Source organism: Haematobia irritans, chromosome 3, assembly GCF_050003625.1.
Source record: "Haematobia irritans isolate KBUSLIRL chromosome 3, ASM5000362v1, whole genome shotgun sequence".
NCBI classification, from domain to species: Eukaryota; Metazoa; Arthropoda; class Insecta; order Diptera; family Muscidae; genus Haematobia; species Haematobia irritans.
The window spans coordinates 101,347,673-101,370,383 of record NC_134399.1 but is presented as its reverse complement, the minus strand read 5'-3'; the positions used below and the strand labels follow the sequence as shown (position 1 = coordinate 101,370,383).

At 33.7% G+C, this 22,711-nt stretch overlaps 1 protein-coding gene across 2 annotated transcripts in view; it reads right to left on the bottom strand.

The window, feature by feature from the left end:
- rut (adenylate cyclase rutabaga) overlaps positions 1-22,711 on the bottom strand; it is a 439,239-nt gene that overhangs the window by 405,101 nt on the left and 11,427 nt on the right. For both annotated transcript variants that reach the window (XM_075302255.1, XM_075302254.1), the window contains exon 2: positions 13,067-14,032. The gene's annotated coding sequence lies outside the window, so the exon portion shown is untranslated. The remainder of the gene's footprint in view (positions 1-13,066; positions 14,033-22,711) is intronic.

Here is a 22,711-nt window from a genome sequence, read left to right as displayed (position 1 = left end):
CAGTTTAACCAGTTCGCATCCCGAAAATAAATGCAAAGATTTTACCTATCAGATTCCGGATTTATAAGAACTATTTTTGTTTGAGTTTTAAAGGAATCATAAACATATCCTGTAAATGTGCAAGAAAATTAAGAAAAAATACCTTGATTTGAAATCTAAAATCTATAGTACACCAACTGTTTTATGATTACGAGAAATAATATCTGGCAAATTTAGATTTATGGTAAATGCACCTTCTGTACCCTCAATATCTGAAATCGGTCTATATGGAGGCCTTACCAGCGTTGCAACAACGAATTTTTATTTTGGACCAAATTTTTCCAAAATTCGTACCAGGGGACCAGTTTTCTAATTTAAATTAATATAATTTAAAAGTTAAAATTTTTCTAAAATTTTTCTTCGAAAGAAAATTTTTTCAAAATTTTATTTCTATATAAAATTTTGACCTCATTCTATTTCTATCGAAAATTTTGTCCATATTTTATTTCTATAGAAAATTTGGTCCAAATTTTATTTCAATAGATTTCATTTTAGCCAAAATTTCAATTTAGCCAAAATTTAATTTCTATAGAAAATGTAGCCAAAGTTTAATTCTATTGAAAATTTAGCCAAAATTTAATTTCTGTAAAAAATTTAGCCAAAATTTTATTTCTATTACATATTTAGCAGAAATCTTTTTCTATAGAAAGTTATAGCAAAATTTTATTTTTTCTTAAAATTTGTACAAAATTTTTGCATAATATTGTATCCCAAAAATTTTTAAGTAGCTTATTTCTATACAAAATTTTGTTAAAATTTTATTTCTATGAAAAATTTGTTAAAATTTTATTTCTATGAAAATTTTGTTAAAATTTTATTTCTATGAAAATTTTGTTAAAATTTTATTTCTATAGAAATTTTTGTCCAAATGTTATTTCTGCAGAAAAATTCCATTTGGTCTGACCATCGGACCAACTTCAATAATTTTTTGGGTCTATTTTGGTCCAATCGGACTAATGGGGCTACGCCAAAAACATGGAAGGATACGTACAGTATTCAGCACATCTATTGTAGTTCTAGTATATAGACCCCAAAACGGAGGGCCGGTTTATAAGGGGACTATATCAAAAACTGGACCGATACACAATATATTCGGCACACCTCTTAATGGTCCTAGAATACCTCCAGATTTTCAATTTCAGGCAAATTGGATAAAAACTACGGATTGTAGAAGTCCAAGAAGTAAACTCGTAACATCGGTCTAAAAGGGGGCTATATCAAAACTTCGTCCGATAATGACCATCTTCGGCACGCCTTGTAATGGTCCTATAATACCTCTAGATTTCCAATTTCAGACAAATTGGATAAAAACTACGGATTCTAGAAGCTTAAGAAATAAAATTGGGAGTTCTGTCTATATGGGAGCTATATTAAAACATGGTCCGATAACCACCATTTTCAGCACTCCTCCTTATAGCCCTAGAATACCTCTAGGTTTCCAATTTCTGGCAAATTGGATAAAAACTACGGTTTTTATAAGCCCAAGACCCCAAATCGGGCGATCGGTTGATATGGGAGCTATATCAAAACCTGGACGGATCTAGCTCATCTTCGACATGACAAACTTATTAGACCCCTGTCACCATTCTATGGTGGTGGGTATAAAAATATTTTTATGTAGAAAATTTTATCAAAAATTTTTTTCTATAGAAAATTTAGCCAAAATTTTGCTTCTATAGAAAATTGTGCAAAATTTTATTTACACAAAAAATTTTCCAAAATTTCTATTAATAATTTTTTCAAATTTTTTTCTATAGAAAATTGTGCCAAAATTTTGTTACTATAGATTTTTTATACAAAATTTATACAACATTTTATGTCGATAGAAAATTTAGTCAACATTTCTATTGAAAAGTTGGTAAAAATTTATTTATATAGAAAATTTTCTCAAACATTTATTTATATAGAGAATTTAGTTCAAATTTTGTTTCTATAGAAAATTTTGCAAACTTTTATTTACACAAAAAATTTTCCAAAATTTCTATTTATATTTTTTTCAAAATTTTATTTCTATAAAACAATTTGTCAAAATTTTATTTATATAGCAAAATATCTCAAATTTTTTTCTTACTGATACTCACTGCTAAGTCGAAAACTGGTAAAAGTGACTCAAATTTTGCTATATAAAAAATTATGAATGTTTCCCAAATATTGCACGAGATTTTGTAGAAGTCTGATTTCAGATTTTATCAAAATGTAGATCTAAATACAAAGTTGTGCAGAGTATGTTACAATCGGCCCGCCCGACTTTAGACTTTCTTTGCATTTTTATTTTTTGCTATAATTGTGTTACGTCCCATAACGTTAGATTTAAATTTTAGGTACAGAGATTTTCTAGAAGTATATACAATTTTGTCTAAATCGATTCAGATTCAAATTCATGCATATGGGAATATAACCCTTTATAATAAATTTCGTATACTGTCGGTATCTTCTCATATTATGATGGGTATTTATATCATTATTTTATTTATTAAACATTGCCCTAAATTTTAAATAAAGAGTTTAATTGGTATAAATGCGAAATTAAGACCTTTCTTGACACAAAAATAAATACGATACTTTATATCGATCCATATATATATCCCATATATACCCCCTCAATAGAACTACAAATTAGTGGTACTAAAATGAGATTTAGTTATATTACCCGGAGTCGACTCCGGAGTCGGAGTCGGAGTCGAGCTGATGAAAAATGCTGGAGTCGGAGTCGGAGTCGGAGTCGAGCAAAATTGGCTCGACTCCACAGCCCTGGTCGACACACCTCTTTATGGTCCCAAAACACCTTTAGATTTTCAATTTCATACAAATCGGATAGAAAATACTGTTTCTAGACGAGTAAGAAGAAAAATCGGGAGATCGGTCTATATGGGGGCTATACCAAAACATGGACCGATATGGACCATTTTCGACACACCTCTTTATAGTCCCACAATACCTCTAGATTTCCAATTTCAGGCAAATCGGATGGTAAATATAGTTTCTAGACGCCCAAGAAGCAAAATCGGGAGATCGGTCTATATGGGGGCTGCATCAAAACATGGACCGATGAGAACCATTTTCGGCACACCTTTTTATGGTCCTCAAATACCACTATATTTTCAATTTCAGGCAAATTGGATAAAAACTACGGGTTTTTTAGGCCCAAGACTCCAAATCGGGAGGTTGGTTTATATGGGGGCTATATCAAAACATGGACCTATGCGGACCATTTTCGACACACCTCTTTATGGTTCTAAAATACCTCTAGATTTTCAATTTCAGACAAATCGGATAGAAAATACTGTTTCTAGACGCCTAAGAAGTAAAATCGGGAGATCGGTCTATATGGGGGCTATACTAAAACATGGACCGATACGGACCATTTTTGACACACCTCTTTATGGTCCCAAAATACCTCTAGATTTCCAATTTGAGGCAAATCTGGTAAAAACTACGGTTTTTATAGGCCCAAGACCCCAAATCGGGAGGTCGGTTTATATGGGGACTATATCAAAACTTGGACCGATATAGCCCATCTTCGAACTTGACCTGCCTGCAAACAAAAAACTAATCTGTGCCAAATTTCGGGACGATAGCGCCATTATTGAAGGCTGTAGAGTGATTACAACAGACAGACAGACAGACAGACAGACGGACATGCTTATATCGTCTTAGAATTTCTCCCTGATCAAGAATATATATACTTTATATAGTCGGAAATCGATATTTCGATGTGTTACAAACGGAATGACAAACTTATTATACCCCCGTCACCATTTTATGGTGGTGGGTATAAAAAGAGGAAGATATCATTAAAAAGTGCCCACAATGTATTTTTTAATTTTTTTTATAAAAGTAACGAGTAGTAACGAGTACTCAATTCAAAAGTAACGAATAGTAACGAGTAGTCAAATGTAATCAACATTTACAACACTATCACAGCCTGCATTCATTGACTTCTGCCAATCAACTGATCGACGATTGTGTTTGGCTTTTGTTTGTTAGTTACTTCGTGTCTCATACGAAGTTTCGTCGTTGCTAATGCAAAGTATTCTATCTTCACTAAAAATGTTTTGATTTACTCGTATCGTGACGATTACTTCAAAACCAAAATATTGAAAAGAACTGTAAAACTATTCCTTTTGAATGTTATGGCTCTGCAATGCTTGACACTGTAATCGCTTTACAGTGGTTTTGTTTTATTCATTAATCGAAGTATTCGAAGTATTCGTGGAGTGTATTGCCTTCACTAGAACATCGATTACTTCGAATAGGCTTGTGCAGGCCTTTGAGCGGAACCTAAAGAAGAACAAAAAAAGACTGCTAAGGACGAGCAGCAGTTCAAGGCAAACTGGCTTTATGCGGCGAAGAAGGTGGACAAGGTGGCTGTACAAAATCTGATGGCAGGTGTCAAGCGTGAGGCCCGGCAATTCGGATTTGGAAAAGCGAAAGCCTAACTGAATATTTTTCCTGAATTTTATACTAATTGAACTTGAACAAGTATATACAGCACTAAGTTCGGCCGGGTCGAATCTTAAATACCCACCACCATTTACCAAATATTAGGGTTTCCTTTGAAATTTCAGGAGGCTTGAGGACTTGAAGTCACTTCCCGAAGATAAATTTAAAGATTTCACCTATGAGGACTATATCAGATTCTGGATTTATAAGAACCATTTTTGTTTGAGTTTTAGAGGAATCATTAACATCTCTTGTAAGTGTGCAAGAAAATTATAAAATAACGTCTTGATTTGAAATCTTAAATCTGTAGATTTTCTGGAAATTTTACATTGAGTTTCAAGCAATTTTCATGATCAGTGCGCCTTCTACACCCTCAAGAAGTGAAGTCGGTCTATATGGAGGCATTACCAAATGGACCGATAAAAACTTAATCCGATACACGTTTTTGTGAGCCTAAAATACCAGAATATTTACAATTTCAGGCAAATCAGATAAAAACTACGATTTCTAGAAACCCAAGGAGTTAAATCGGGAGATCGTTCTTACGGGGGCTATACTAAAATATGGACCGATACTCACCGTTTTCGGCACACCGCTTTATGACCCGAAAATACCTCTAGATTTCCAATTTCAGGCAAATAGGATAAAAACTTCGGATTCTAGAAGCCCAAGAAGTACAATCGGGAAATCGGTCTATATGGGGGCTATACCAAAATATGGACCGATACTCACCATTTTCGGCACACCTCTTTATGGTCCTAAAATACCTCTAAATTTCCAATTTCAGACAAATTGGATAAAAACTACGGTTTCTATAAACCCAAGACCCCAAATCGGGAGGTCGTTTTATATGGGGACCATACCAAAACATGGACCGATACTCACAATTTTTGGCGCACGTATTTGTGGTCCTACAATACCTCTAGATTTCCAATTTCAGGTAAATTGAATAAAAACTGCGGTTTCTATAAGCCCAAGAGTAAAATCGGGAGATCGGTCTATATGGGGGCTATACCAAAATATGGACCGATACTCACAATTTTTGGCACACATAATTGTGGTCCTACAATACCTCTAGATTTCCAATTTCAGGCAAATAAGATAAAAGCTTCGGATTCTAGAAGCCCAAGAAGTAAAATCGGGAAATCGGTCTATATGGGGACTATACCAAAATATGGACCGATACTCACCATTTTCGGCACACCTCTTTATGGTCCTAAAATACCTCTAGATTTCCAATTTCAGACAAATTGGATAAAAACTACGGTTTCTATAAGCCCAAACCCAAAATCGGGAGGTCGTTTTATATGGGGACTATATCAAAACCTGGACCGATATAGCCCATCTTCGAACTTGACCTGCCTGCAGACAAAAGACGAGTGTGTGCAAAATTTCAGCACGATTGCTTCATTATTGAAGACTGTAGCGTGATTACAACAGACAGACAGACAGACAGACGGACAGACGGACATCGTTATATCGTCTTAGAATTTCTCCCTGATCAAGAATATATATACTTTATATAGTCGGAAATCGATATTTCGATGTGTTACAAACGGAATGACAAACTTATTATACCCCCGTCACCATTCTATGGTGGTGGGTATAAAAAGAAATTTAATTTGATTTTTTTAAATAGACGATTTCACCGATTTACACGCGTTTTTCCTTGACCAAATTTTGACCGTATCACCCTTTAGGACATGTTTTCCAACACTTTATTTTAAAGACATTTTTTACTTGAAACATTGCATAATTTCTACTGGAAGTCGAGTCTGAATTTCGAAAACAAAGTTGTCGTTAACTCGTTTTTAAAGGACTTTGATAGCATAACAGGTTGGCTGATAAGTCCACGGTCTGACACATAGATGGCGTTGCTAGTATTAAATTCAAATGATTCGTGTCAAAATTTGACGTCTGTAAGTCAATTAGTTTGTGAGATAGAGCGTCTTTTGTGAAGCAAATTTTGTTATTGTGAAAAAAATGGAAAAAAAAGGATTTTCGTGTTTTGATAAAATACTGTTTTCTGAAGGGAAAAAATACGGTGGAAGCAAAAACTTGGCTTGATAATGAGTTTCCGAACTCTGCCCCAGGAAAATCATCAATAATTGCTTGGAATGCAAAATTCAAGCGTGGTGAAATGAGCACGCAGGACGGTGAACGCAGTGGACGCCCGAAAGAGGTGGTTACCGACGAAAACATCAAAAAAATCCACAAAATGATTTTGAATGACCGTAAAATGAAGTTGATCGAGATAGCAGAGGCCTTAAAGATATCAAAGGAACGTGTTGGATATGCGGAAGCTCTGTGCAAAATGGGTGCCGGCCGAGCTCACATTTGACCAAAAACAGCAACGTGTTGATGATTCTGAGCGGTGTTTTCAGCTGTTAACTCGTAATACACCCGAGTTTTTCCGTCGATATGTGACAATGGATGAAACATGGCTCCATCACTACACTCCTGAGTCCAATCGACAGTTGGCTGAGTGGACAGCGACCGGTGAAACGTTTCCGAAGCGTGGAAAGACTCAAAAGTCCGCTGGCAAAGTAATGGCCTCTGTTCTTTGCGCATGGAATAATTTTTATCGATTATCTTGAGAAGGGAAAAACCATCAACAGTGACTATTATATGGCATTATTGGAGCGTTTGAAGGTCGAAATCGCGGCAAAACGGCCCCATATGAAGAAGAAAAAAGTGTTGTTCCACCAAGACAACGCACCGTACCACAAGTCATTGAGAACGATGGCAAAAATTCATGAATTGGGCTTCGAATTGCTTCCCCACCCACCGTATTCTCCAGATCTGGCCCCCAGCGACTTTTTCTTGTTCTCAGACCTCAAAAGGATGCTCGCAGGGAAAAAAATTGGCTGCAATGAAGAGGTGATCGCCGAAACTGAGGCCTATTTTGATGCAAAACCGAAGAAGTACTACCAAAATGGTATCAAAAAATTGGAAAATTGGAAGGTCGTTATAATCGTTGTATCGCTCTTGAAGGGAACTATGTTGAATAATAAAAACGAATTTTGACAAAAAAAAAAATGTATTTTTCTTTGTTAGACCGGGGACTTATCAGCCAACCTGTTACATTCCGTTATGGCACGCACTTCTGCCTGCAGGATTGTGCTGTAGTTCGCTAATCCGAAGAGGATCTCGGTGGCTGGATCCTCCACATATACGCCCAGTCCCGTCCTCTCACCCATTTACGATCTATAGGCGTACCAGTTATTTCCTTCTTGTATTCTAAGGTCAGAATGGCACACTTGCATGCTATGACCACCTCGAGTATATGATGATGAATTATTGCGGCATCCGCCATTTCACCCACAATTTCCTCTTTTATCCCTTGATGGTTCGTGATGTTTCCTTTCATTCTCCCACAATCTTCAATAACTTCGCAGCCATGCAGGCAGTTACGCTTTTGATCTGAACTAGTCCCGTGTCGTCTCCAAGGCTCTGATTGACGTGGTCTGCATTGCCACAGTTATTTGAAGACATGTTGGATACGTTCGAATATTGTAGTCCTTCTAGTGAATAGACATAATTCTGTCTTCTCCGGGTTAACATTCAGGTCCTGAGATGTGCATATTTGCTGACCCCCCCATAAGAATGTCAACATTGAACTTCTCAATAATTTTAAAATATCAAAAAGATTTTTTTCTAATTTGGAAAAAATATTGAAACATTATTTTTTGTTTGCAAATTTGGAATAAGCAAAAAGCCCGATTTTCCAAGTTTTTCTGTTTTATTTTGATTATAATCCTTTATATGGATTTGAATATTTTCCGATTTCAACATATATGGTTATAATTTCCTCATAATTTAACCAGAATAAAATTACTAAATTTGTATCATACTGCTTTTACAAATCTAAATCAAATAAATATTTTTTGGATATGGATGTATAGTAAGTTTGTTAATGTTTGTATGCTAGGAATCCTAATTAGTCAATTCCAAGCAAAATTAACAATACCCTTTTCCTACCCCAAAAATCTCGTTGTTAGTTCTCCATTTAAATTGTTTAACATCCTGGTGTATTGACTACTTCAGTAGCCCGAGGATATCCATTGAATTGTGCCTGAACATTGTTTCTGGGTGTTAATTAAAACTGTAAACAATTCGGTTTGTTGATGTTAAAGTGTAAACAACTAAAATATGGATGACTGTGACGACCCAACAGCAAGCAATGTTTTCCCAAAAACATCCGACAAAATAAAATGGGTAAATAAGAATAAATGTATTTACAATAAAAAAACAACAACAACAACAAAAACTACAAGATTCTGAAATGAGCATGCAACTCCGGATCTCATTTCCATATAAACTACGCAACATTCAAATCGATAGCATTCATTGCATCCATGATGCTGATAATGTAAACAAAACTTTTCATAAAGAACACCATGCAGTTCTGTGGAACTCTATAACCAGAGAAACAATTGGGAATACACACTCAATAAGGAAAATCTGAGAATGCTTCTCATAACGAACTAAAACTAAATCTTTATATAGATTTAGTTTTAAAAGTAAATGCTGGATATGTGCACTGAATAAAAGCATGCCTGGTTCCAAAGATTTTGTCTTAACACTAATGGTTTTGGTATTGATTTCGAGATAAGGAAGCGGAGAATTGAAGTAACATAAGGACACATTTAAGACATAACTCTCTTTTAAATTTGAGTCTTACTACGAAACAAATTTTAATTTATTGACCTTTTCAGTTTTTTTCTTCATGTGCTGTGCTATGCTATGTATCAAGTAAACAACGTCCTTAAAATAAAGTATTGAAAACCATCGCCTATTTTTGAAAGCTTGCTTACTTTGTAGTCAAGGTACAAAAATTCAACAAACTCAAAGACTATTTTATTATTTTTGAAGAATTTTTCAGAATTTTTAAAGCCATGTTGACCTTGGTTCAATGAAATTTTCTTTGATGTAAAGATACATAATTCTAGTCTTACTTAACTATAAAGAAAAGTGTATCGACTTTTGGACAAGGAAAAAACTTAATATCAGAGAAATGTGTCATATATGCCACGAAAAATTGTCTTTTTTTTTTTTGAAGGACTTAAAATATTTAGTCTCACGACATTTTTATACCCTCCACCATAGGATGGGGGTATATTAACTTTGTCATTCCGTTTGTAACACATCGAAATATTGCTCTAAGACCCCATAAAGTATATATATTCTGGGTCGTGGTGAAATTCTGAGTCGATCTGAGCATGTCCGTCCGTCTGTTGAAATCACGCTAACTTCCGAACGAACCAAGCTATCGACTTGAAACTTGGCACAAGTAGTTGTTATTGATGGAGGTCGACCCCATACAATTTGGCTTGCTGGGACTCTAAGAGAAACAAATTTCATCCGATCCGACTGAAATTTGGTACATGGTGTCAGCATATGATCTCTAACAACCATGCAAAAATTGGTCCACATCGGTACATAATTATATATAGCCCACATATAAACCGATCCCCCGATTTGGCTTGCGGAGCCTCTAACAGAAGCAAATTTCATCCGATCCGGCTGAAATTTGGTACATGGTGTTAGTATATGGTCTCTAATGACCATGCAAAAATTGTTCCACATCGGTCCATAATTATATATAGCCCCCGTATAAACCGATCACCAGATTTGACCACCGGAGCCTCTTGGAAAACCAAAATTCATCTCATTCAGTTGAAATTTGGTACGTGATGTTAGTATATGGTATTCAACAACCATGCAGGAAGTGGTTCATATCAGTCCATAATTATATGTCCCCATATAAACCGACCCCAGATTTTACCTCTGGTGCCTTTTGGAGAAGCAAAATTCATCCGATCTGGTTGAAATTTGGTACATGATGTTAGTATATGGTATCCAACAACCATGCAGGAATTGGTTCATATCAGTCCATAATTATATGTAGCCCCCATATAAACCGATCCCCAGATTTGACCTCCGGTGCCTTTTGGAGAAGCAAAATTCATCCGATCTGGTTGAAATTTGGTACGTGGTGGTAGTATATGATATTTAACAACCATGCCAAAAGTGGTTCATATCAGTCCATAATTATATATAGCCCCCATATAAACCGATCCCGAAATTTGGTTTTAGAGCCTCTTGGAGGAGAAAATTTCATCCGAGTCAGTTGAAATTTGGTACATTGTGCTAGTATATGGGCGTTAACAACCATGCCCAACTAGGTCCATATCGCTCTATAGTTATATATAGCCCTCAGATAAATCACACAAAACTTGGTCCATATCAAGTTCATAATTCTATATAGCCCCCATATTATTTCTATAGAAAATTTTGTCAAAATTTTATTTCTATAGAAAATTTTGTCAAAATTTTATTTCTATAGAGAATTTTGTAAACATTTTATTTCTATAGAAAATTTTCTCAAAATTTTATTTCTATAGAAAATTTTTATAAAAAAATTTATTTCTATAGAAAATTTTGACAAATTTTATTTCTATAGAAAATTTTGTCAAAATTTTATTTCTATAGAAAATTTTGTCAAAATGTTATTTCTATAAAAAATGTTGTCAAAATTTTATTTCTATAGAAAATTTGTAAAAAAATTTATATAGAAATTTTATTTCTATATAAAATTTTGTCAAAATTTTATTTCTATAGAAGATTTTTAAAATCTTATTTCTATAGAAAATTTTGCAAAATTTAATTTCTATAGAAAATTTTGTCGAAATTTTATTTCTGTATAACATTTTATTTCCAAAGAAAATTTTGTAAAAATTTTATTTCTAGAGAAAATTTTGTCAAAATTTTATTTCTATAGAAAATTTTGTCAACATTTTATTTCTATAGAAAATTTTGTCAACATTTTGTTTTCATACAAAATTTTGTCAAAATTTTATATCTATAGAAAATGTAGTCAAAATTTTATTTCTGTAGAAAATTTAGTCAACATTTTATTTCTGTAGAAAATTTCCTCAAAATTCTATTTCTATAGAAAATTTAGTCAAAATTTTATTTCTATAGAAAATTTTGTCAACATTTTATTTCTATAGAAAATTTTCTCAAAATTTTATTTCTATAGAAAATTTTTATAAAAAAATTTATTTCTATAGAAAATTTTGACAAATTTTATTTCTATAGAAAATTTTGACAAATTTTATTTCTATAGAAAATTTTGTCAAAATTTTATTTCTATAGAAAATTTTGTCAAATTGTTATTTCTATAAAAAATGTTGTCAAAATTTTATTTCTATAGGAAAATTTGTAAAAATTTTATTTCTATATAAAATTTTGCCAAATTTTTCTATAGAAGATTTTTAAAATCTTATTTCTATAGAAAATTTTGCAAAATTTAATTTCTATAGAAAATTTTGTCGAAATTTTATTTCTGTATAACATTTTATTTCCAAAGAAAATTTTGTAAAAATTTTAGTTCTAGAGAAAATTTTGTCAAAATTTTATTTCTATAGAAAATTTTGTCAACACTTTATTTCTATAGAAAATTTTGTCAACATTTTGTTTTCATACAAAATTTTGTCAAAATTTTATATCTATAGAAAATGTAGTCAAAAATTTATTTCTGTAGAAAATTTAGTCAACATTTTATTTCTGTAGAAAATTTCCTCAAAATTCTATTTCTATAGAAAATTTAGTCAAAATTTTATTTTTATAGAAAATTTTGTTAACAATTTATTTCTATAGAAAATTTTGTCAAAGTTTTATTTCTATAGAATATTTTTAAAATCTTATTTCTATAGAAAATTTTGTCAACATCTATTTATACAGATAATGTTCTCAAAATTTTATTTCTATAGAAAATTTTGTCAAAATTTTATTTCTATAGAATATTTCTTAAAATCTTATTTCTCTAGAATATTTATTAAAATCTTATTTCTATAGAAAATTTTGCAAAATTTCATTTCTATAGAAAATTTTGTCAAAATTTCATTTCTATAGAATATTTGTTAAAATCTTATTTCTATAGAAAATTTTGCAAAATTTCATTTCTATAGAAAATGTTGTCAAAATTTTATTTCTATAAAAAAATTTTGTCAAAATTTTATTTCTATAGAAAAATTTTATAAAAAATTTTATTTCTATAGCCAATTTTGTCAAAATTTTATTTCTACAGAAAACTTTGTGAAAATTTTATTTCTATAGAAAATGTTGTCAAAATTTTATTTGTATAGAATATTTTGTCAAAATTTTATTTCCAAAGAAAATTTTGTGAACATTTTATTTCTATAAAATTTTGTGAACATTTTATTTCTATAGAAAATTTTGTAGAAATTTTATTTCTAGAGAAAATTTTGTCAAAATTTTATTTATATAGAAAATTTTGTCAACATTTTATTTCTATAGAAAATTTTGTCAACATTTTATTTTCATACAAAATTTTGGCAAAATTTTATATCTATAGAAAATTTTTTCAACATTTTATTTCTATAGAAAATTTTGTCAAAATTTTATTTTTATAGAACCTATAAGATATTCCTTTGCATGTTATCCTCTAAACATCAATCCGCAACAAGATCCTTATAAATACTAATTAATTTTTTAAAACAACTAAAACAATCCGAAACTCCAAAAAAGACGATTATGACAACACTAAAATACGTACCTTTTTCTTCTTTTCTCCACAGACAAAATTCACCAAATAAATGATGCTGATGATGAAGTTACTAATGCGGCCACAATTGTGGATTTCGACGATGATAAAAATGACGATTCTAAGATAAACAGCATTATGCCAAGTCAGACGAGTAAACGGCGGTGGCGGCAATCGTAGACAATTGGAAATTTGTAAACAAACGAAATTTTTAGAAAACAAACACAAATGAATGAAATCCAATTAAATTTTATAGTGGGCTGGTCGAAGTACCCACAACTAATTCGAATAGAAAAATTCACACACACATACACACTCGAAAACTTTGTTGTTAAAGGTTTTGTAGTATTTGTTGTTGTTGTTGTTGTCGTTTATGTTGTTATTATTCTTGTTGCTTTTGCTATGTTAGTATAGCTATAACAAACACGACGATTGCGCAGATCTGGCCACCTCCTTATATGGCACAACCACCAAAATGACCTGACAGCTGACAGCTGCCTCTTTTGATGAATGAAACTTGAACTTCGGAGTACAGATGAGAACCGCAACTTTTTTGAATTCCTCCGGAAAAATGAGACAACCACAAAGAATTTGTTGCAAGACAAGTTTTGAATAGAAGATGGTAGTGTGGTAGTGTTGCAAATGTATCGCAGAGATAAGCGGTGTATTTTTTCGTTTAGTTACCGAAAATTGTTGTTGTTGGTTCGTGGTGTTTTGAATATTCTCACGATTAGCTGCTTACTACAGTAAATCTTCCACAGACATTGTGGTGTACAAGAAGAAACACACTTTTTCGTATTTTTTTTATTTACTATAATCCGGTTTTACGTTAAATTCTTTTAGAACATATTCTTCACATATTTATGAATGCAGATAAACATATGCATTATAATTTTTTTTTTATTTTTATTTTTACTTCTCTATTATTTACACAATTGTTATCCGTTTTCGTTATTTTTTTCTGTTTTACCAATTTATCTGAAATGAGATAATAAAACATAATATTAGATAATCATTGAAATGTTAGGCTTTTGGGTATTTTACGAGGGTCATTTAGAAATTCCATGGCACTATCAGCGAGAAAGTCATTAAAATTGAAAGTGTGACATTATTTCAAGTAATTGGGATGTGCGTATATTTTTGGTAGTAACATATAACTACCTTGGGGTCAAGGGTTAAAAAATCAAATCAATAATTCACATCTCCAGAAGTGATCTATAAACAAGTAAGGAAAGTCTAAAGTCGGGCGGTGCCGACTATATTATACCCTGCACCACTTTGTAGATCTAAATTTTCGATTCCATATCACATCCGTCAAATGTGTTGGGTGCTATATATAAAGGTTTGTCCCAAATACATACATTTAAATATCACTCGATTTGGACAGAATTTGATAGACTTTTACACAATCTATAGACTCAAAATTTAAGTCGGCTAATGCACTAGGGTGGAAAACAATGTTAGTAAATAAATATGGGAAACATTTAAATCTGAAGCAATTTTAAGGAATCTTCGCAAAAGTTTATTTATGATTTATCGCTCGATATATATGTATGAGAAGTTTAGGAAAATTAGAGTAATTTTTACAACTTTTCGACTAAGCAGTGGCGATTTAACAAGGAAAATATTGGTATTTTGACCATTTTTGTCGAAATCAGAAAAACATATATATGGGAGCTATATCTAAATCTGAATCGATTTCAACCAAATTTGGCACGCATAGCTACAATGCTAAATCTACTCCCTGTGCAAATTTTCAACCCAATTGGGCCAAAACTCTGGCTTTTAGGACCATATTAGTCCATATCGGGCGAAAGATATATATTGGAGCTATATCTAAATCTGAACCGATTTCAATCAAATTTTGCACACTTGACTATACTACTAATTGTACTCCTAGTGCAAAATTTCAACCAAATTCGGCCAAAAATCTGGCTTCTGAGGCCATATAAGTCTATATCGGGCGAAAGATATATATGGGAGCTATATCTAAATCTGAATCGATTTCAACCAAATTTTGCACACTTGACTATACCAAGTGTTATGTTTGCACAAAATTTCAAGCAAATCGGTATAAAACTCTGGCTGCTGGGTGCATATTAGTGCATAGAACCCTATTGATTTCCTCCAAAATCAATAGGGTTCTATTCTGACCCAAATTAGAAACATGTGCCAAATTTGAAGGCGATTGGACTTAAATTGCGACCTAGACTTTGATCACAAAAATGTGTCCACAGACAGGCGGACGGACGGACAGACGGACATGGTTATATCGACTCTGGGACCCACCCTGAGCATTATTGCCAAAGACACCATGTGTCTATCTCGTCTCCTTCTGGGTGTTACAAACATATGCACTAACTTATAATACCCTGTTCCACAGTGTGGCGCAGGGTATAAAAAAAACCTCATCACAACACTGATTGATCTGGGAAAATGTACCCTCTCTCATAGAGATCGGAAGATCTCTATACAAAATATACATATGTGTAAAAGCGGTTTCACCTCCCGTTTCGAGGAAAATAACAGTACATTAAAAGAAGTACTCTTATATACAGCAAAAGTTCGGACGGGCCGAATCTTTAATACCCGGGCGGGTTACATGATAATGTATAGAAATTATTAAATAACGCCTTGATTTGAAATCTAAATAAATCTATAGATTTTCACCCTCATTATTCAAATGATTAGAAGAAGTAAAATCTGGAAATTTTACTTTCAGTTTCAAACAATTTTCATGATCAGTTCGCCTTATATACCTTCAAGAAGTGAAATCGGTCTATATGGAGGCCTTACCAAAAGGACCGATAAAAACCAGATTCGTTACAATTTCAGGCAAATCGGATAAAAACTACGGTTTATATAAGCCTAAGTAGTTAATCGGGAAATCGAGAGATGGTTACTGGTTTTTTATGGTCGAAGTTGAATGATATTATTCTGGATAACGTTTACATTCACAGAAAAGTTTCCGGACCGTGTTATATCTCTCGACATAACTCCTTGCGACTTCTTCCTTAAGGACCACGTAAGTCTACGCCCACATATAGATTTTCTCTTACTTTTTAGATTTTTATACCCTCCACCATAGGATGGGGGGTATATTAACTTTGTCATTCCGTTTGTAACACATCGAAATATTGCTCTAAGACCCCATAAAGTATATATATTCTGGGTCGTGGTGAAATTCTGAGTCGATCAAAGCATGTCCGCCCGTCCGTCTGTTGAAATCACGCTAACTTCCGAACGAAGGTTAGGTTAGGTTAGGTGGCAGCCCGATGTATCAGGCTCAATTAGACTATTCAGTCCATTGTGATACCACATTGGTGAACTTCTCTCTTATCACTGAGTGCTGCCCGATTCTATGTTAAGCTCATTGACAATGAACCTCCTTTTATAGCCGAGTCCGAACGGCGTTCCAAATTGCAGTGAAACCACTTAGAGAAGCTTTGTAAGCCTCAGAAATGTCACCAGCATTACTAAGGTCGGATAATCCACCGCTGAAAAACTTTTGGTGTTCGGTCGAAGCAGGAATTGAACCCACGACCAAGGCGGCCAATCTAACCATTGCACCACTGTGGCTTCCGAACGAAACAAGCTATCGACTTCAAACATGGCACAAGTAGTTGTTATTGATGTAGGTCCGATGGTTTTGCAAATGGGCCATATCGGTCCACTTTTACGTACAGCCCCCATATAAACGGACCCCCAGATTTGGCTTGTGGAGCCTATAAGAGTAGCATATTTCATCCGATCTGAAATTTGGTACATGGTGTAAGTATATGGTCTCTAACAACCATGCAAAAATTGGTCCATATCGGTCCATAATTATATATAGCCCCCATATAAACCGATCCCCAGATTTGGTTTGCGAATCCTCTTGCAGGAGCAAAATTTATCCGATCCGGTTGAAATTTAGTAAGTGATGTTAGTATATGGTCTCTAACAACCATGCATGAATTGGTCCATATCGGTCCATAATTATATATAGCCCCCATATAAACCGATCCCCGGAGCCTCTTGGAGGAGCAAAATTCATCCGATCCGGTTGAATGTGGTGTTAGTATGTGGTCTCTAACAAACACGCAAGAATTGGTCCATATCGGTCCGTACTTATATATAGCCTCCATATAAATCGATCCCCAGATTTGACCTCCGGAAACTCTTGGAGGAGCAAAATTCATCCGATTCGGTTGAAATTTGAAACGTGGTGTTATATGGTATCTAAGAACCATGCAAAAATTGGTCCATATCGGTCCATAATTATATATAGCCCCCATATAAACCGTTCCCCATATTTGATCTCCGGAGCCTCTTGGAGAAGCAAAATTCATCCGATCCGGTTGAAATTTGCAACGTGGTGTTAGTATATGGCCGCTAATAACCATGCCAAAATTGGTCCATATAGGTCTATAGTTATATATAGCCGATCCCCAATCACACAAAAATTGGTCCATATCGATTCATAATCATGGTTGCCACTCGAGCCAAAAATAATCTACCAACATTTTATTTCTATAGAAAATTTTGTCAAAATTTTATTTCTATAGAAAATTTTGTCAACATTTTATTCCTAAAGAAAACTTTGTCAAATTTAATTTCTATAGCAAATTTTAGCAACATTTCATTTCTAGAGAAAATGTTGTCAAAATTTTAATTCTATAGAGAATATTGTCAAATTTTAATTCAATTGAAAATTTTGTCAAAATTTTATTTCTATAGAAAATTTTGACAATTTTTTTTTAAATTTTATTTCTTTAGAAAATTATGTCCGAATTTTACTTCTATAGAAAATGTTGTCAAAATTTTATTTCTATAGAAACTTTTATCAAAATTTTATTTATTAATTTTGTCAAACTTAATTATATACGTATTTAATCGGCCTTTTTTAGTTTCATATATACCACATATGGACTACCTTGCAATTTAGAAGACGGTGTTAGGATGTTTTAAGATACCTTGCCATCGGCAACCCAAGTAATTCGATTATGGATGACAGTCTTCAGTATAAGTTTCTACGCAATCCATGGTGGAGGGTACATAAGCTTCGGCCCGGCCGAACTTACGGCCGTATATACTTGTTCTTACTTGTTTTGTTTTATACTTTAAGGCCGGTACTCTGTTCGGTTTTCGCATTGAAACTCCATACAAAACCAAAACATGCGAAAAACTAGCGAAATTTTTTCCATTTGTGGTACTTTGTTTTTTTTCGAGTTGAAAAACTGACGTAACTCGCGTAGTCAGTATTTTCATAAAATGGCGCCATTTGCAATGTGAATTAAGAAAAAATTTATTTATTAAACTGATTTTTGTGAATTTATAACACAAAAGTGGATCTGATTATTATTTAAAAATGTAATCTGATGATTGATAAAACAAAGTATAACATGGAGCTGTATTTCCATAATAAACTACCAACAATATCTAGCCGCTCCCTACTATATGGTAGAATATAAATAATGTACATATATAACATAAAATTTAAACACAAATGTTAACAAAATAAAAGCTTTATTTTGTGAATTATATTTTACAATTGTTTCATTTGTACTGGGAACCGGGATAATAAACACAAAACATAATTTCAACAAAAGGAGGCACAGCAATTGATGTTCCAAAACAAGCATTAGCACTTCAACCAACATGTATAGTACCGAGGTAGCAATGAATGGAATCACAAGAATTAATTGCTATGTTCCAAAAAATAAAATGCAGCACTGTAAAATTAGTTTTTTTTATTCCAAAGATATTTGTAAAATAACTTCGCCTGCTTCTTCTTTTTCAAATTATTTAGTTTGTATGCGTGTGTGTGTGTAAATCGAGCCACTAGTTGTGTATGTATATGTAATCATTTCGTGACAGTCTGCGATGTTGTCAATACATTTCGACGAAATAAACGCAAAAAAGTCCCAAAATGGCTGTTTTTCCCCTCAAAATATATTGTCAACACTATCATTTTTCAACGCGAAACAATGATTGAGTGGAACTTTTTTCGCACCAACAAACAGAGTACCGGCCTTTATGGATAAAAGTCGATAAAAGTTAATTGTGACACTCTTGTCCAATACTAAATGATCCATATGTATATCCCTACAAACGAAAAACTTCGCACAAATTATTTTTTGATTCGTGGTTTTTCTTTTCTGGTAACATTTTACATATCCCATTACACTATACATATAATTGTTGTTGCATTATTTATTTATATCAATACAATTTATATACCAAACTTATCACACAACCACTTTAACAGTGACGATTTAATAACAGTAGTTCGCTCGACTTAAATCGCCACGAGGAAACCAAGGAAACATATTTTTCATGGTATTTTGTTTATACAATGTGGCATGGCTGTTGCTTTTGTTATTGTATTTTCTCGCTTGTTACACGCACGCGACATAAAAACGTGAATCCTGTACGTGGGCTGTTGAAACGTTTGTGTGGGTGCATGAGTGTATGACGAAAGAGAATGCCGCAAAGGAGAGTATTGTTTTGTGCATATGTATGTACAAATGTGTGTGCACATTGTGAGCAAAAGTTCTTCATACATTTTAGTATTTATCTTTAAGCGTTGTTACTCTCCACAAAGCACAATGAGACAAATAAGATAGCAACAACAACAACATAATATCAATAATACGAATAACCCTACTACGTAAAAGTAAAACACAAGCGAACAACCATCAATCCATCCATTCAAACCAAACCAATGTATTTTATCCCCTCGAACCTAAAAAGAAACCACCGCCATATCCTTCATATTCACCATCGTCATATATCTCCACCGAACCATCCAAGAGCATTGTATCTTCTTCTCCATAAAATGGTCGTAAATGTTTCGAAGAATTGAATACCATACCGTACATCCGTACGGTCCTTTTTGTTTTAGGTCTTGGCCGTCGATGTTCAACAATGAAAACAATGTCAAGAGATATGGGATAACCAGTGTTGCCACAATTTGGTAGGTAATGCAGCATTCTATAATTCTATTTATTCCATAATTCTATCAACAAAGGATTGGAAACATGTGTTACTCCAACAGGAATTACTGGTTTCTGGTTCGAAATTGAAATGTTGGGAGTTTCTTTGTCTTTAAATGCTCGATTTTCACATTCGTGTTTCACCGGTGAAAATCAACACCAAAAGTTGAGCAAACTCAATGTTTTGAAAATATATAACACCCATATCGATAGGCAATCTGTTATAATGGGTGGTTAAATTGTAAGGGCCGATGTTGAATGTGAACCACACCTAAACGCCAAGTTTTTTCCGAATTTTTTTGAACCATGAAGAGATACACAATCCAACAACGTGTTAAAGTTATCCAGACTTATTATGAAAATGGGCGTTCAAATCAAAATGCATATCATGCACTTCGTGATTTTTTTGGTCAATTTGATCGTCCAAATGTGCGTACAATCGTAAAAATCGTGGAAAAACTCGAGCAAACCGGGTCTGTAGAAGATATGAGATCACCAGTGCATGCTCGTACAGCTCGTACTGCAGAAAATATTGCTGCTGTTCGCGATAGTGTGGCTGAAGAGCCGTCCACCTCAACTCGTCGTCGTGCCCAACAATTGCACCTCTCACGCTCGTCGTTGATGAACATTATGCATAAAGACTTGCATTTACACGCTTACAAGGTGCAATTGGCTCAAGAACTGAAGCCTCTTGACCATTCCAAACGTCGTGAATGGGCAGAATGGTTCCAAGAAATGGCAACAGTGAATGATCAATTTTCGAAGAAAATCATCTTCAGTGATGAGGCACATTTTCACCTCAGTGGATTCGTCAATAAACAGAATTTCCGCATTTGGGCGAATGAGAATCCAAGAGTGATTGTCGAAAAACACATGCACCCACAAAGAGTGACTGTTTGGTGCGGTTTATGGGCTGGCGGCATCATCGGGCCGTATTTTTTCCAAAATGAGGCCGGTCAGGCAGTTACTGTGAATGGTGTTCGCTATCGTGAGATGATAACGAACTTTTTATGGCCCGAATTGGAAGATATGGATGTGGACGATATGTGGTTTCCGCAGGACGGTGCCACTTGCCACACAGCTAACGAAACAATGGCTCTTTTGCGCAACAAATTCAATGGCCGTGTTATGTCACGTAATGGCGATGTCAATTGGCCGCCATGATCATGTGATTTGGCACCGTTGGACTTTTTTCTTTGGGGTTATTTGAAAGAAAAGGTGTACGTCAGCAACTCAAGAGCTAAAGGATGAGATAATTCGGCACATTAACGGCATAGAACCTCCATTATGCCTCAGCATCATCGAAAATTTGGACCATCGGATGAAGGTGTGTCACCGAGGTCGCGATATTTTATTCCATACATAATTGAGTAATACCAATATATCATAATAAAATAAAATTACAATAATTTCCTAAATAGTTTGTGTTTTATTCAAAATCAACATCGGCCCTTGAAATTTAACCACCATTTAGGTCAATTTGGTTGGTCACAAACCACATTAGCTAAGACGTTAGCCTTTTATCGGAAATTACAATATTCCTCGGCTTTCATCAAAATTTGATGCCGTTGGAATAATTCCAAGAAGATATCGAGTTGATTACACATAAAGATTTGAATATTATTTTATTTTGTTATCTTTATATCTAATGAAAAAGTAACATTAGGCATGTTTGAGGTGATCATATTCCTTCACATCCTAAGGGATGGTTTATCCTATGGGCTGTTTATAGCAATGTTGCCAGTATTGGAGATTTTTCCGTGGATGGGGACGAAATTTGTGATTTAGGGTGTTATAGATTTGGTGCGGAATTTCCATAAATTTGGGGATTTTTTCGAAATGGAGTATAATAAATCAGGTTTACAATAATGGTTGACATGATCTTGTTATTTCTGCATTTCTCGTATTAGAAAAGAAGCCCAGAGTATCTTCAAAATTTAAACAAGTAAGGAAGGTCTAAAGTCGGGCGGGGCCCACTATATTATACCCTGCACCACTTTGTAGATCTAAATTTTCGATACCATATCACATCCGTCAAATGTGTTGGGTGCTATATATAAAGGTTTGTCCCAAATACATACATTTAAATATCAGTCGATCTGGACAGAATTTGATAGACTTCTACAAAATCTATAGACTCAAAATTTAAGTCGGCTAATGCACTAGGGTGGAACACAATGTTAGTAAAAACAAGTAAGGAAAGTCTAAAGTCGGGCGGGGCCGACTATATTATACCCTGCACCACTTTGTAGATCTAAATTTTCGATACCATATCACATCTGTCAAATGTGTTGGGGGCTATATATAAAGGTTTGTCCCAAATACATACATTTAAATATCACTCGATTTGGACAGAATAGACTCAAAATTTATGTTGGCTAATGCACTAGGGTGGAACACAATTTTAGTAAAAAACAAAAAATATGGGAAACATTTAAATCTGAAGCAATTTTAAGGAAACTTCGCAAAAGTTTATTTATGGTTTATCGCTCGATATATATGTATTAGAGGTTTAGGAAAATTACAATGCTAATTCTACTCCTTGTGCAAAATTTCAACTAAATCGTAGCAAAAAATTGGCCTCTGTGGTCATATGAGTGTAAATCTGGCGAAAGCTATATATGGGAGCTATATCTAAATCTGAACCGATTTGGCTGATATTTTGCAAGTTTTTCGAGAC